This window comes from Eptesicus fuscus, chromosome 10 (assembly GCF_027574615.1).
Source record: "Eptesicus fuscus isolate TK198812 chromosome 10, DD_ASM_mEF_20220401, whole genome shotgun sequence".
Taxonomy (NCBI): domain Eukaryota; kingdom Metazoa; phylum Chordata; class Mammalia; order Chiroptera; family Vespertilionidae; genus Eptesicus; species Eptesicus fuscus.
The window spans coordinates 82,319,365-82,334,890 of NC_072482.1; the positions used below are offsets into that span (position 1 = coordinate 82,319,365).

The 15,526-nt window shown below is 37.5% G+C and overlaps 1 protein-coding gene and 1 pseudogene across 1 annotated transcript in view; one reads left to right on the top strand and one right to left on the bottom strand.

Moving 5' to 3' along the window:
* Nucleotides 1-15,526, bottom strand: part of NKAIN2 (sodium/potassium transporting ATPase interacting 2) — a 433,314-nt gene that overhangs the window by 113,345 nt on the left and 304,443 nt on the right. The gene's annotated exons all lie outside the window — the stretch shown is intronic.
* On the top strand, nucleotides 5,265-10,058 carry LOC129150525 (NADH dehydrogenase [ubiquinone] 1 beta subcomplex subunit 9-like; annotated as a pseudogene).

Sequence of the window (15,526 nt, forward strand, 5' to 3'; positions counted from 1 at the left end):
CCAATATTCTAGGAACCATCATCTTAATGATGAAAGTAAAAATAATGGAGGAAACTTCGTTTCCTGGCTCAAATGATTTGATTTCCTTTATTAGCCGGAGCCATGCATCACTGCAGATGTGTAATTCCTTCATCGCACCTCTCTGAGTCTGAGAGCAAAAGTGTTAATGAGGCACAAAAAGATGGTCAAAGAACTTTCCTTCTTCAGATTAAAAATCTAGGCAGTGGTACAGGCATTAAGAAAGATTTCTAGTACATCTCTTAAATATTTAAACCATTCTTCTCTCTTTTTAAAAAGTGTTCATTGTCAAGGAAAAGCAAAATATTGTATGGTTCTTGGTGGCCAATCGAATATTAAAGGTAACTGTCCCTCTCTGTACTTAAAATGACCTCAATTTGTAACTACTTGAAAGGCCTCGAGTCACCTATAATTTAATTATGTTTATCCCAGCTCACCTGGAAGAACTCAAAATGAAATGGTGGAGTTGGTTTGTGAGGTCAGAATCAATAGTCATTAAGAGAATGAGATTTTTAAATCTAGGGGGAAAAGAAAGTACTTAAAGTATCCCTCGTATCAGCCTCACAATTCTAGGTATTCAGACAATACAGATATGGTGGATTTTATTCTGATGCATTACACTTATTTAGTGTCTGGAAAGGTAGGAGTTAATGCAAGAACTGATGGTCAATCAGAGTAAGAGCTCAAAGTTCAGCTTTCAGAGTATTTTGGACTTGGGTGGCACATTTAGAGAGGCAGACAGATCCTGAAGCGGACCGAAATAGATGAAAGCTATAAGATGGGAGAAAATTCTATGTAAGCCAAGTATATGAGTTTCTCTAATCATGTCATTGGCATCATGTAAATGCCAGACACCATTTTATATGCAGCTTAGATCTAGCAGATGTTGGCATTTAAGTATAGGTTGCTACGAGAGAAAATTGCCCTTGAATGGAAAAGGAAGTTTATTGGTAGAGAAAAATGATTTTCTCAGTTAACAGTTATAACCCCAATAATAGAATTGTTTTCAATCAGAGGTTGTGGGGTGGGAAAGGAGGAGAGATATAATGATACCTCAATTCCAATCTGAAAGGAAATCAGCTTCTGTTTAAATTGCGGATGTGTGGGTTGTATACATAGAACCTTCTCCTCCCTCTCTTCTCAAACCTCAAGGCTTCATGTTAAATGGAACAAATCACATCCTTCGTGGTTCTGCTCTGTTTGGTACAGCTGCTTGCTGCAGGTGGTGCCCTAAAAATATAGTGTTTGTTTATTTTGCAATATAGCAGTCTGCAGAGTGGTACCTCACAGTGCAACAGCTCCCTTCTTTCTCTGTCAGTGAACTAAATGATGGAAGACTAAGGCCTCAGCCAAACCCGGCAGGAGATGGCCCAAATGAGAGGCAGAGGTAGTGCTTGAGGCTCAGCTCCTGATAAGTTCCATTTTCTTCGGATTCATGAGGCAAAGCTGACAAGCAGACTATCTGTCATCAGAGCCTCTGACTGGGTTTCAGCAAAGGCAAAGCCAAGCAACAAACTGCCTTTGTTGGGGGAATCATTATGCTTCTCTGGAGAGAAACACCTGTAAGCATATGGGGTTTAAAAGGAAAAAAAGAACCCAACATGGATCACAAAGAGAAAATAAAAGTGAAGATTAATCTCAGGTAAATGTTGATGCAGATCTATTTAAATAGAGCTTTCAATGATTTTTTAAAAAATTTCTAACTTAAATGATATAATAATTTTCCAGCCAAACCCATAGGGCCCTCATTTGAAAGAGTTGTGGAATACAGCACAATAGCTATGTGTGAAATTGTCTACACTTTAGTTAAAATAATTGTATACAAAATTATATTTTCATTATTATTATTCTAGACTTTTCGCATTGAATGAAGCTTTAAGAAAACACTCCCCCAAATTGCAAGGTTTATATGAACTAATTGGTACTGAGGTGGATCACTGATGATAATGAATCATGCCAATCAACCTTTGGTAAGGCATAACTTACTGTAAAAACATTACTTAACTTCACTGAAATTGTGATAGATTATAACCTAATATATAAATAAGTAAAATTTAACACTTGGAAGAATTTTCTAGAGAAACCTTGAAAAACATTGGCTTCTAGCCAGCAAATAACTAATGCTTCTCTAAGATTTAGTGTCATAGCAATGCATTTGGATTATTTGTATGGGAGGAGAGATGGCACCAGAATAGTAAAGATGATGCTATGATTTCAACCTTCAAAAATGGGAATGATGCTCTTCATCAGAACAGTGGTGGAGAAACGGACAGGGAGGCACAGGCCTGAGAAGGGAGCAGTAAGCTCACCATCTGGTGTAACAGGTGGACAGAAACAGATAAATGGAATAAGGCAAAGTGAATTTAAAAGTTTAAAAAATAAATTTAAGGCTGATTAAAATGTGGGAAATAAAGAGTGGGAGAATGACAAGATTCTGAAGGAACATGTTGAGTATTTAAAGAAAGAGGAGGATTTAAATAGACTGAAGGCAGAGAGAGGAAGGAAGAGAGATATAGGCAAGCTGACTTGCTCTTGAGAATGGTGACCTGTATTTATTGGCTGCAGTCTGGTGACCATATTGCACATGGTCAGAGCTGCAGATCCACCCTCATGAGTAGAGCTCACTGCCCTTACTATCCATTACCTAGAATGTTCTTTTTTTCCCAAATAGTTCATGGCCCAGCTCTCATTATACTCAGAACTTGGCTCAAAAATTACCTATCAGAGTTGCCTTCCTTGATCACCCTATGGTAGCTCTTTATTCTGCAGTAGAGCAGTTATGTGGGGCACAGTAGATAGATATAGGTATAGATGATAAAGATAGATGATATAGAGATAGATACAGATATATCTTTTCATAAAAATTTACATTCCATGAGAGCAGGAAGAGGCTTTCAGCAAATACTTGTTTAGTGACTGAATGAATGCAAGCAGTTAAACAGTATGGAGAAATAAAATTGCTTTACATTTTAATCTTTAGATTGAATCGATACAATCTTAAGCTACCATTTAAAAACTGCAAACTTCCACCCACTGTTAAGTGATGGTGTCTAACAGATTTAACTGAATCACTGATTGTATTTTTAACTGAATGATTAGTTTGGCTTTGTTTCATTCCAATTTGGCCTCTCTCCCAGGAGCAGTAGGTCCGAGGAGAGCTCCTTGGCCTGCAATACAGAGCCCAATAGGTGATGAATTGAAATAAGAAAAGGAAATTAACCTTCTCTATGGGCACGAGTCTATTTGTTAATGCTATATAAGTGAAACATGTGTGCAAGGTTAATAGCTGAAGAAGGGTATGTTCTGCATACAGCGCAGTTTCATCTACAAGGAAGGAGATAGACTTTCAAGAACATGTAGAATGACTAGCCAATTGGGTTTGCTCAAGACTGTTAATCCCCCTAAACCCAGTTGCTAATGAGGCTCCTGAATGCCTAAGAAGATAGCAATTCTGACGTGTTACTTCACATGCTGTCCTGGCAATAAGTTATGGGTAGCCTATTAGATAGTTGTAATATTTTGCCAGGAGATAAATCCATTCCACTTTTGTGATATGGTCTCTCTAACTTAGTTCCAGATGAAGTACCACAGGCACCCTGAAGTTTTTAAGACATAAGTTTGTATCAAAGAAAGTGTGGGCACCACATGACTATATCATTCCAATTCAGATCTCAGACTTGTAATTAAGTGGCCATTTTCTAATTTGGTTTTGACCACTGCTTTACCATCTTTTCAGAATTCATCCTCCTTTTTTTTAAAAAAAAATTTTTTTTATTGATTTCAGAGAGGAAGGGAGAGGGAGGGAGAGAGAGAGAGAGAGAAACATCAATGATGAGAAAGAATCATTGATCAGCTGCCTCCTGCACACCCCCTACTGGGGATTGAGTCTGCAACCTGGGCATGTGCCCTTGACCAGAAACGAACCCTGGACCCTTTAGTCCACAGGCCAACGCTATATCTACCGAATCAAACTGGCTAGGGCAGAATTTAATAACATTTAAATCCTTTAATAACATTTCTCTAATCTGTTAATTTGTAAGCAATACAGACTTTCCTAAATTTGTGAAATAAGCACATTGCTGAAATAAATCCATGAACAACTATTGAATCACTGATATGGGACTTTACCATATCTCGCAGTACAATTTCTCTTAAAATTGATTTTCATTGTAACCTACAATAGTATATTAGGACTAAACCAACCTAAATGTGGCATGTGACTAATAGGATGGCTAGAATGACACGAAATACAGCAAATATTATTTGTAAAATATAGAAACTTAAGAAAGAGAAAATTTACCCACAATTTTATGATGAAGAAATCAATAAAGTATGGAAAAGAAATAAGAAAAGGAAAGATGAAAAACTGGATGACATTGGATAGTGAGAGGTAAAAGTAATGCTTGGCATTTATAAAGCTGCTGATAAGAAGCAGATCAAATTTAAGAGGTGGAGAGATTCAAAATCAATAAGGAAGGTAGAGCATTGCAGACATTTCAGAATAAAAAAAGACATAAGGAAACTCAAAACATCCTTGGACCTATGACACTCTCTAATTCAGTCCTTGACTTTGGAGCCATATTTGCAATTAGTATTAACCAAAATAATTATGTGACAAAGAGCTGACTCATTTAAGTATAGTAAAATATAATATTGTATTCAGAGAAGTTCAGAGAAGGTTATAAGTGATAAACCTATGAGGGTAAAATGATGTAGCCTTGACTCTCAGGGTTACTGCTTGAGAGGAATTTAAGAATGTGTGGGAATCAGGACAAAGATCAGAAGCATGAATGACAGAGTCTGGACAAACACAGCCATGATGCCCCACAGACAGGAATAGGCAAGAGAATAATGAGGACTAGGAATCATATACCGAGTTGTGTAGAAGAACGTGTGGGTTGAGAATAGTAGAGTTGAACATCCTATTCATAGGAATGGTACAAGCAAAAGGTACAGAAGGAATATTACAGATGGCTCTTCTTCTACTGTGTAAACACTATTTAGCTTAAGTATGTTTGCGCATATTGTTAGTCTTTTTCACTGAAGTATAACACGCTAAACAATACATTATTCCTATATTATAGCTGTCATTATAAATCATCTTTACATCCTTCCTTTGAGAATGCCTTGTTATTATTTTAAAATGCTATCCCATTCTACCATTATTATAACTATCACTGTGTTTAGAAGTTCTTATAACAAGAAAGTTGCCAACAAAGATTTATTTCTTAGAAAATGTTTTTATCATGAGCTTTCTGTTTCCTGGGAGCTGCAGTGGTGAAGCTGAGAGGGAAGTTCTGGCATTTTCGGAGCCAGAGGCCTACCTGAGCCACCAGTAGAAGGTGTCACGACTTAATAAGCAAGCTCTGTGCCACCTGGAGTCGTGTGTCCACAGGGACAAATAGCAGTACTTTGCTTGCTTGATGAGAGCTCGGTTTGAAGACCATAGGAATGAAAAGGATATGGTGAAGCCCACCCAGCTGCCAAGGGAGGCAGCGGATGAATTCCGGCCCCATCAGCATCCTCAGCCATACATCCTCCCTGACTCTCCTGGGGGCGCCTGCTATGAGAGATGTGAGTGCTACAAGGTTCCTGAGTGGTGCTTAGATGACTGGCATCCTTCTGAGAGGGCAATGATCCTGATTACTTTGCCAAGAGAGAGCACTGGAAGACACTGCAGAGGGAGAGCTGGGAGCGAGAGGTTAAGCAGCAGCTCCAGAAGGAAACGCCCCTCCCCCCCTCCTCCCACCCCTGGAGACCATGGTTGGTGGTCCCTACACTGAAGCTTTGCACTCCCCCCTCCTGTGGCTGGCAGAGTGGAAGGTGATTTGCCCCCACTGTGGTGGCATATTGTGACCAGGCCTCAGGAACAGCATACACACACACACACACACACACACACACACACACACACACACACAGAGAGAGAGAGGGAGAGAGAGAGAGAGAGAGAGAGAGAGAGAGAGAGAGAGAGAGAGAAAGACACCTCATCGGTTGAGCTTGCAAGTGACATAAGTTACAGAAAATATACACACTTGTCCTAAAAAAAATAACAAGGTATGTCTGATATGTTCTGTCTGAGGAGTAACATGATGCCAGGTGACTATGCCACTGTCTTATCATGTTTCTTACCAGTTGTGCAGATGAAGAAAAGTGTGTGAAATGTAAATATATATACATATATAAAATTGATTGTGACTGAAAAGATATCCCAACATACAAGATACATTATGTCCTAAAAGAGGAAGTTACCAACTGTTCAAAGCCAAGAGCTCATTTTAGTATATTTATATATAAGTAGAGGCCCGGTGCATGAATTCATGCATGGGTTGGGTCCTGCCAGCCTGCCCCAATTGGGGCCAATGGGGCTGGGCCAGCCTTGGGGGAGGGGCTGCAGGCAGTTGACCGGCTGGCCCCACCCCCTGGTTGAACTTCTGGTTGAGGGGACAATTTGCATATTAGCCTTTTATTATATAGGATTTCTTTCTTTCTGAAATAACTTATTTAATATACTTTACTATTTTATTCTGAAACAAAGTCATAATTATCAAATTAAATATAAGAAATGGAATTGTGCATGGTTCACTGAACAATAGTCTATGCAGAGAACTTCCAGTTAAATCTCACATTAATAAAGAAAAACCTAATTATTAGTGATCTCTTGTAGCCTATAATCCTCACCACCACCTTAAATGTATTGGTATTTTTATTCCATGATGTTTCCAAGCATTCTCATGGATCAAGTGATATTATGCTTTGGGGGTAAGCAAGCGCTTTAAACAGTACATACACATAAGCAGATACTGCCCACTGATGCATAATAGTAGATGTGGGATATACGTCCCCTGCATAGTCTAGTGTATTGGTAGACTAAATAGTATCACATTGACTCTAGGAATCACAGTTTTAACTGGGGAGTAAGTAAACTTAGCAGGATTTAGTTCATTTTTGCACAGCACTGTGAATTAGCCTGAAAAATAAAATAGTATTCTCAATGAGCAGTAGAAGAAACTGAGTTAAGAAGAAAATAAATAATACCACCTTTATTGTTTTCAAGGTAATTTCTTAAACGTTATCTCATTTAGTTCATAATTACAAAATAGTTTATTATACAGCTGAGTGTAAGATTTACGGACTGTTATTCCCTGACTGTGAATATTTTACCTTATATTTCTAAGTTGCATGTAGGGAATACATAGACCATTAAGAAAAAAAATTCTTCAACTTAATTTATCTTTAGAGACTGTTCACGTTCTTGCATCCTGCTTACTTGCACATGAACTCACAGAAATAGTCACCAATCTATAAGGCACATTTCAGGAATAAAGCAAAATAAAATAAAGGACATGATAACTGATTGTTCAGGGTTTACCTTTACCAAAACTTGATTGACATCTGTGGATAAGACTTAGTGTTCCAATGATTTTGTCATTATCTAGAGGAATTGAAAATGTTTATAAAGTTAAGCATGTGCCTATTTTAGAAGTACCAATGAATCTTGATTATTTCTTACTAATTAGGGATAAGTCCAGTTAGGGTTCTAAAATTAGTTTGTGGAACACAGTTTATATGCTCTGTGGTATTCAATTGTGCCAAAAAAAACAAAACAAAACCATCCTTTCCTGTTTCTATTTACCATCTTCATTGTCCTATTTCAGTAACTTTGTCACTGGAAAAACCTCCTGTTCACAATTGTGTTTCGGTTCTTCCCATATTTTTGTGAATATTTATATAAACTATTCTGATGTTACAGAAAGACAGGTCACATTTATTGCATTTATTGGGTTATGACCTTTTAACAAGTATGTCGGTGTACCTCAGTACCCAGGAAAACTAGAGTAGGTGCAGTGTGTACAATATTTGAAACTAAGAAGTAAAGCTATTGAACCATCACAGGAGCTAGGGGAGAAGCCGAGTGCTTGTCCTTCTGCCCATTTCCATCACAGGCAGAAAAGTAGTTTTGTCCTAGGAGGAAACTTGTTGTACAGTGTGGCCACAGAACTAGGCATGAGAAGACTCAAGTTTTTCAGTTGCAGCTCTAAACCACCTCACTCTTTAGTGTGGATAGGTAGTAGACACAGGAGAGAAACACAGACTCAGTGTTTGATGGCGGGCTAGTTATGCGATTGGCTGGACCCTGCAGAACTGTAAGGGAAATGACTCTCAGGCTCAGAAAGGAGCTGATGGAGCAACCAGAGCTGTGGTACCATTTTTAGTATTATAGCATCATCTTCCTGAGCAATTCAGGACAATGGAGAGATTAATAGTTTTAAAAAAGGGAAGACACTAATCTTCTGGTGAAAATTTTGAAAATTGCACCAACCTCAGGTCTAAGGAGACAAAATTTCCAGAAGCAGGTCATGTTTATGGTAATCCTTTAAAAAGGCAATTACTTTCTATTCTTAGCCAGCATTAAGGACTAGAGTAGTGGTTTTTAAGCATTTCTAGCCCCATATGTTCTGAAATAATTTTAAAAATTTACTTGTAAACTGTGTACATTTGAAATTGATGTTTGAAATTTTTTCATCCTTAGTTTAAATGCAAAATGGCCATTTATTTTGGCATATTATAAATATTAACTAGAGGCCCGGTGCATGAATTTGTGCACAGTGGGGACCCTCAGCCTGGCCTGTGGGATCGGGCTGAAACCAGCTCTCTGACATCCCCCAAGGGGTCTCAGATTGTGAGAGAGCGCAGGCCAGGCTGAGGGACCCCACTGGTGCATGATCAGGGCCGGGGAGGGACGCGGGAGGTTGGACAGACGGGGAGGGACCACAGGAGGGCTCCAGGGCATGTCCGGCCCGTCACATTCAGTCCTGATCAGCCAGACCCCAGCAGCAAGCTAACCTACCAGGTGGAGTGTCTGCCCCCTGGTGGTCAGTGCATGTCATAGTGACTGGTTGACCAGTCAACTGTCTGCCCCCTGGTGGTCAGTGCACATCATAGTGAGCGGTTGAGTGGCCTTAGTATATTATTAGCATATTATGCTTTGATTGGTTGAACGGACAACCAGACAACTGGACACTTAGCATATTAGGCTTTTATTATATAGGATACTTTTCAAGAGATATTAGTTAATCTTTTAAATATATCTAATGAAATTTGAATGCCACTGTGATTTAAAATTCACCTTATTTCATTTAAAAACACATGTATATATTCTTTTATAATAATCATAAATTTTATAGAGTTCCTTTTCTTTTTGAACTTGTATTTCTATTCCACTACTTCCACAGAAGTTTTTCCTAATGTAATGTTTATTTGTTTGAAAGTTTTATACCAATCATTCTATGATAGTTCTTTGCAACAACTATGTGTGTGTGTGTGTGTGTGTGTGTGTGTGTGTGTTAAATTAAAGATGTATAAACTTAAGTATGAGTTTTCTTTCCTAGTCCATAAAATATTTGTTAAAATATATTCTTTTTTGACATTTAAAATATTTTTCAGCTTTATTGTGGTATAATTGAAAAATAAAATTGTATTTAAAATGTACCTCATGCCAAAACCGGTTTGGCTCAGTGGATAGAGCGTCGGCCTGCGGACTGAAGGGTCCCGGGTTCGATTCCGGTCAAGGGCATGTACCTTGGTTGCGGGCACATCCCCAGTAGGGGGTGTGCAGGAGGCAGCTGATCGATGTTTCTCTCTCATCGATGTTTCTAACTCTCTATCTCTCTCCCTTCCTCTCTGTAAAAAATCAATAAAATATATTTAAAAAAAAAATAAAATGTACCTCATGGCGATCTGCTATAAAGATAGATTGCAAAATTAATAGTTAACTAACACATCTATCACCTCACATATTTATCTTTTTTTGGTGAGAAAATAAAAATATGTTATTATTTGGGTTGTCACAATTATGATTTCACACAATTGATCAAAACAGTCTTTCACAAATGTTGATCAAAATCATTAGGTATAAAAATAATATGTTTTTGAAATGCATTACTTGTTAGTACTAGACTGAGTCAGAGTTCAGCATGAATTCTATTCTTTTTTGTTTGTTTGTTTTTAGGCTTAAGCACAGGAAAATGTTGTTATAGAGAACTATTAGAGACTTTTTTTTACAATGCTGTCATATACCTCCTGCAAATTCTAATTTGTGTGCCACAATTTACATAATTATCTAAACAATATTTCAAAGAATATACCAACTGATAGATCTATTAGTTTTTTTTTTCAATTTTAACAAAAAGCAAAGAATTGAAAATTGCCCAATTTGCAACAGCAATTTCTTGGAAATAGACTAAAATCACTACCAGGACATAATCAACAACCAATAATTATGTTCTTAACTCTTTCTCTTAAAGGCACCTAGATTAATCTGATTTATATAAAACGTGCTGGGAATATTAAAATATTATTTAATTTCAATATATTTGTTGACATAATATTTTGGTAAATTTTTACAAAATCATGTGCTTTGAGTGTATTTTATCAAATTGTACAGCTGAAGATAGGGCTTATTTTGTTTATAAACATGGCAAAACCAATAATTTATAAATTATTTTTTCTTTAACTTTAAATTATTTTTCACTGTGAAATAAATCAACCAAATCAAACTTATTTTGTTTTTTAAAAAATTTGTCTTAATTTTTTGATTCAAATATCCATATGACAGCCACATCACTTCAGAATGCAGCAAAATAGCTGGGTATCAGCTCATGCCATTTCCTCACTTAACCCTTTAAAACAATGCAAGTTCACAACATCAATTTACTATTTACTGCTCTAATAGCAATATCCTAAGCTACATGAAAATTGGTACCCAAATATTTGATAATCCAATCTTTGTGAATAAGCATTTCCAGATTGAAGAAGGAGTCAAGTGAAATGTGAGCAATAAGGCCATTCCCTCTCATTCATACCACACACATCAGCTACATCCAAAGAAATACTCATGTACCATTCCCAACTACAACCCCAAATCCACTTGGATAAAGGCATTCCAAGTTTTGAAAATTTCTTTACCAATGGTATTCTTAGCAAGTCTCAGCAGGCCGAACGGCAAATATTTATCAGTAACTGGAAATAATTGAAAACATCAGTGACTCTATCCATTTGAAGATACATATTTTATCTTTAAAATTTTGTACCACAATCTGTTGAACAAGGATTTCCACAATTTTATAAACACTACAAGGTACACATTTTTCTGAATAGGGAATAAATATCACTGAAGGATGAACTTGGCAGTGAACGTGTGGTCAGCACCAGGTATTGGAACCTATTCTAAAGTCTTCTATGACTTCCCTGCTAATTTGTATATGGTTTCTAAGCCAAGTTTAATATCTGTGGGAAAGAGTGATCTTATTTACATTTTTATCAATATCCTCTGCTCATCTCCTAAAACTATTAATAATCAATCTTATTAGCCCTAGTTGGTTTGGCTCAATGGATAGAGTGTGGGCCTGCGGACTGAAGGGTCCCAGGTTTGATTCCAGCCAAGGGCACATGCCTGGGTTGTGGGCTCCATCCCCAGTAGGGGGCGTGCAGGAGGCAGCCGATCAATGATTTTCTCTCATTATTGATGTTTCCATCTCTCTCCCTCTCCCTTTCTAAAATCAATAAAATATATTTAAAAAAATAATCAATCTGATTAAACAATAAGAACGTAGAAGTGTGTCAGAAGTTAAAGAAATCAAGGAAGTAAAGGGAATCAACTCCAGCAATTTTGGTTGGAGAAGTTTATATTAAATGTAGGGGTATTGGTCCTGAGAAGGTAGCTAGAGAAAAGAGGGACTGAGCATTTGTTTTTGTTTTCTAATAAATTATTTGGAATCTAAACATATATTTTAAAATATAAAGTAACTTTAGTTATTGCAATAAATGTTTTTGTGTGAAAGCTTCATTTGCTACATTTAAAGCACCCTCCTTTTTTCATTGTGTTGGTTATAGGAAGTGAGGTCTAATGTGGGCATACCGAATACAAGGCACAAACACCTCCATTCCCCTCACTCATAGCAGACATAGCTAATCAATCATGTCATGCTTTGCCACTAAAGAGCTAGAGTTTGGGCGGCTTCCGGGATCCATTACACATCCGCTGGTGCTGGCATACAGGCTGAAACATTTCCTGTTGTTGGTGGCAGAGAAAAACCTAGGTCAGCATGTCCATCCTCCCTAGTTACTAGCTAGGAAATCTTGGGAAAGGCTTTTCACCTGTTCTGCTGCCCTCACAGGACTGTTACACGTTCAAGGATTCAATTCCTACGAACACGTTTTGTAAACCATGCAGTCGCAGTCCCACGTTTGAAGAAATCGGCTTAATTTTTGTAGGGTGCACGCCACCGTCCTTGTAGTGGATTTCCTCCCTGGCTCTCCCCGTACATATTTATTTGACCTATTTTATAAGTGTGGGTTGTTTTTATTTTGGGTTTTATTGAAACTGTGCACACCTGCACCCCTTTTGAATGTGATGTGTGATACTAACTAGAAGACAAGGCTGCTGGAGGAGGAGAGAGCTCCCAGCCTCACACCTGGCTTGTCATTACGGTGTCTGGCAGGCCTTTCTGCTCCGCTGGAAGCTGTGTGATTAATAACCCCTCTTCCCAATTATGCGGATAACTCCTCTTCCTTGGGCTGTAGACAAGACATATCTTATGTATGTGCAATGCAAATTGTGGGCTTTGTGAATGCTAATTTCAAAATCAGCTAGGAGTTGATTGGCAGAAAACTGAACAACGGGGTGACAGGCGTGCCGGGGGTCAGGAGTCTGTGAAAGAAAGGCTTAGTGAAGGTGGAGGAAAGGCACTGGAGAGACTTGGAGTTAATCAAGAGCAATCGCTGGAGGAGCAGCATTCTATGAAAGCAGATCTAAGCCAGATATCCTGGAAGAGACAGCAGGTTCAAAGGCTGGTGAAAACAATGAGAAGAGTGAGAGTTTAGCTGACTTTACAAAAAGCAGGCTGGAACTCAGAAGCCAAGATTATGCCACACAAATGCACAAGCTGTATTTTCTGTCTATCACATCCTTGAACAGTGCACCTGGTTTGAATCCTTCGGAACCTCACCCCATTTTTGACTGTGACATCCTCAAAGTTAGGGATCCTGTCTTTTGTTTTTCTGGATACCAGCAGAGGCCGAGCACTCAGGCAGTGTTCACTGGACTGGCCTGAACGGAACAGTAGGTTGTCAGGGGGATGATTTGGGCAACACAAATCATTTCATTTCTTAATCATGACAGCAGAGTGATCAGAATGAATATAGGAAAATGTAGTTGGAATCCATTAACTAGGCCAAGCAAATTGTTCAAGATAAACCCCATTTTGATTTGCATTCTAAAACTAATGAAGATCTGCTAAATTTTCTGCACAACAGATACTTTCAGCCAAAGGCTGACTAGACAAAAGCAAGCCCAAAGACAGAAAGGTTGTTGAAACGTCTCCAAGCCATTGGCTTGGGCACACTGTTACTAAATTACTCTCAGGTGATCCACAGTTGGCATTGCAAAAGAAGACGCCCCCTAGACAGAAGAAGAGGTGGGAAGGAGAGAGGTAAAAATGACACATCCTGTGATAGCTTGTTCAAATGATTTCTCCACTCTGTTGGGGGCAATGTAGACAGAATTCAGAGCCAGTAGCTTGAAATATCAGTTATATCTGCTCTTAGGGACACTCCATCCATTGTCTTTGTACTGTAGCCACTTTGCCTGTACAGATGGTTTTTACTTATGGTAGAAATACTTTTTCCTTGGGCAGTATGTCAACCTCAACATATGCTCCCATGTCCAAATGTATTTTTTAGAAAATTACACATCTGCCAAAATTTTACGTGGGGTTTAATAAATCTGTGAACTACACATACACACATTATTTCAACTAACTCTCTAAAATATAACTACCCATGCATATAAACTCTGTCTTTATAGCATCCTTGACACTTAAATGGAAGCTTTCCAAAATGCTTGGGTACAGAACAAAAGGAAGTTCCAGCTGAAGGAATATTTTATGTACAACCTCTCTCCAACACGTTTATGAAGGTGTTTTATCTGTCTCCTGAAACCAGAAATATTTTACTTATCCCATGTGAAAATGAATACTTCATCTGAATGGATTTTAAGTAATGAAATGACTACTTCCATCCCATCCAATCTAACTAATCTTTATTTCAAGATGATCAAAATGAACAGTGTTAGAGTTCAAACATATTCCAGAAAGGTTTGTTTATTAAGAAGTGTCTCAGGTTGGACTTTTCCAGGGAATTCACTCAAACACATTAGCTAAGAACATAATTCAAAACGTGGAAATGATTTATACTTAGTTATACTTAACTAAGTATTTCTAGTTCTCCCTTTTTTTCTGGCCATTTTGTGACTGGGTGGGACTATGGGATGAGTTCTGGACAATGAACTGTGAACAATGAGCTTCTCCTCCCACAGAGGAGCATTTTTTGGCTCCAGATCTAGCTTGCTTTCTGGCATGGCAACCCATGATGACTCATGGCGGCTGCTCCACCGCCTCCTTTCCTTACTGACAGTTATGGTAGAGCCTCCTGCTGACTCAGAAAAATAAACTTTTGTGGTTTTTAGTCATAAGAGATTTTGGAAAGTGCTTACTAGCACAGCATACTTAGCCTATTAAAATAAATATCTAATAACACATATACAAATGAAAATATATGTGTATTGTGTATATATGTATATGCCTCATTTAAAAAATCTATTAAGTGAATATATTAGTTATATAATTGGATTAGTCATATTTATGTATATCTATCTATCTATCTGTATATATATATGTATATATATACATACACACACATATATATGTTAGTTATATAATTGAATACACACATGCTCACACAGCTTTTTGAAATTCCAGAAGAATCTTATGTAAACTAACTGATACCATTCTACCCAGAACTCTGTCTTGTTAATTAAGAATTGTGAGATAATTATAATTCCCAAAGTAATTAACTGAAAAAAAGGTAAAAAGCATACCCTACTTGTATTATTTGTTATTAACAATTTTAAGACTATGCACATTAATTGCAGATCTACATGGAATCTGAGAAAAATATATGTGGATCAGCACCTATAGATATGTAATAAATATAATACAGTTGACTTAACTTTATGAACCCCACAAATTATTCATTTAGCCTTAGTAAAAGTTTTTCCTGAGAAACGTGTATGTTATTTATCTTATTTATCTCTTTGTCATAATGATACAATATAAAATAATATGCTTTATGTAACATAGTTATGTGTTATGCAAATATGTTCTACAAATACACAATAGAAAGGACTTAGGAGAGTTCTTTACCAGTATAATACTGTAAAAAATGGGGGGTATGATTGTCCAAGAACTAGAATTCAATTTAAAAAAAGCTGAATTGTTTTGAAAGTGGGGGAGGGATAAAAAGGTGATGGATGGTACTTGGGGGAAATCTAGCAAGAAGATAGGGCAAATGGAGAAGGCGTTTCGGGACTAACAGTACACACAGAAAGAAGCCCAGGCTGAGAGGAAGAACACCTTCTGAAATCTTATAAATTTGGATATTGCAGAAT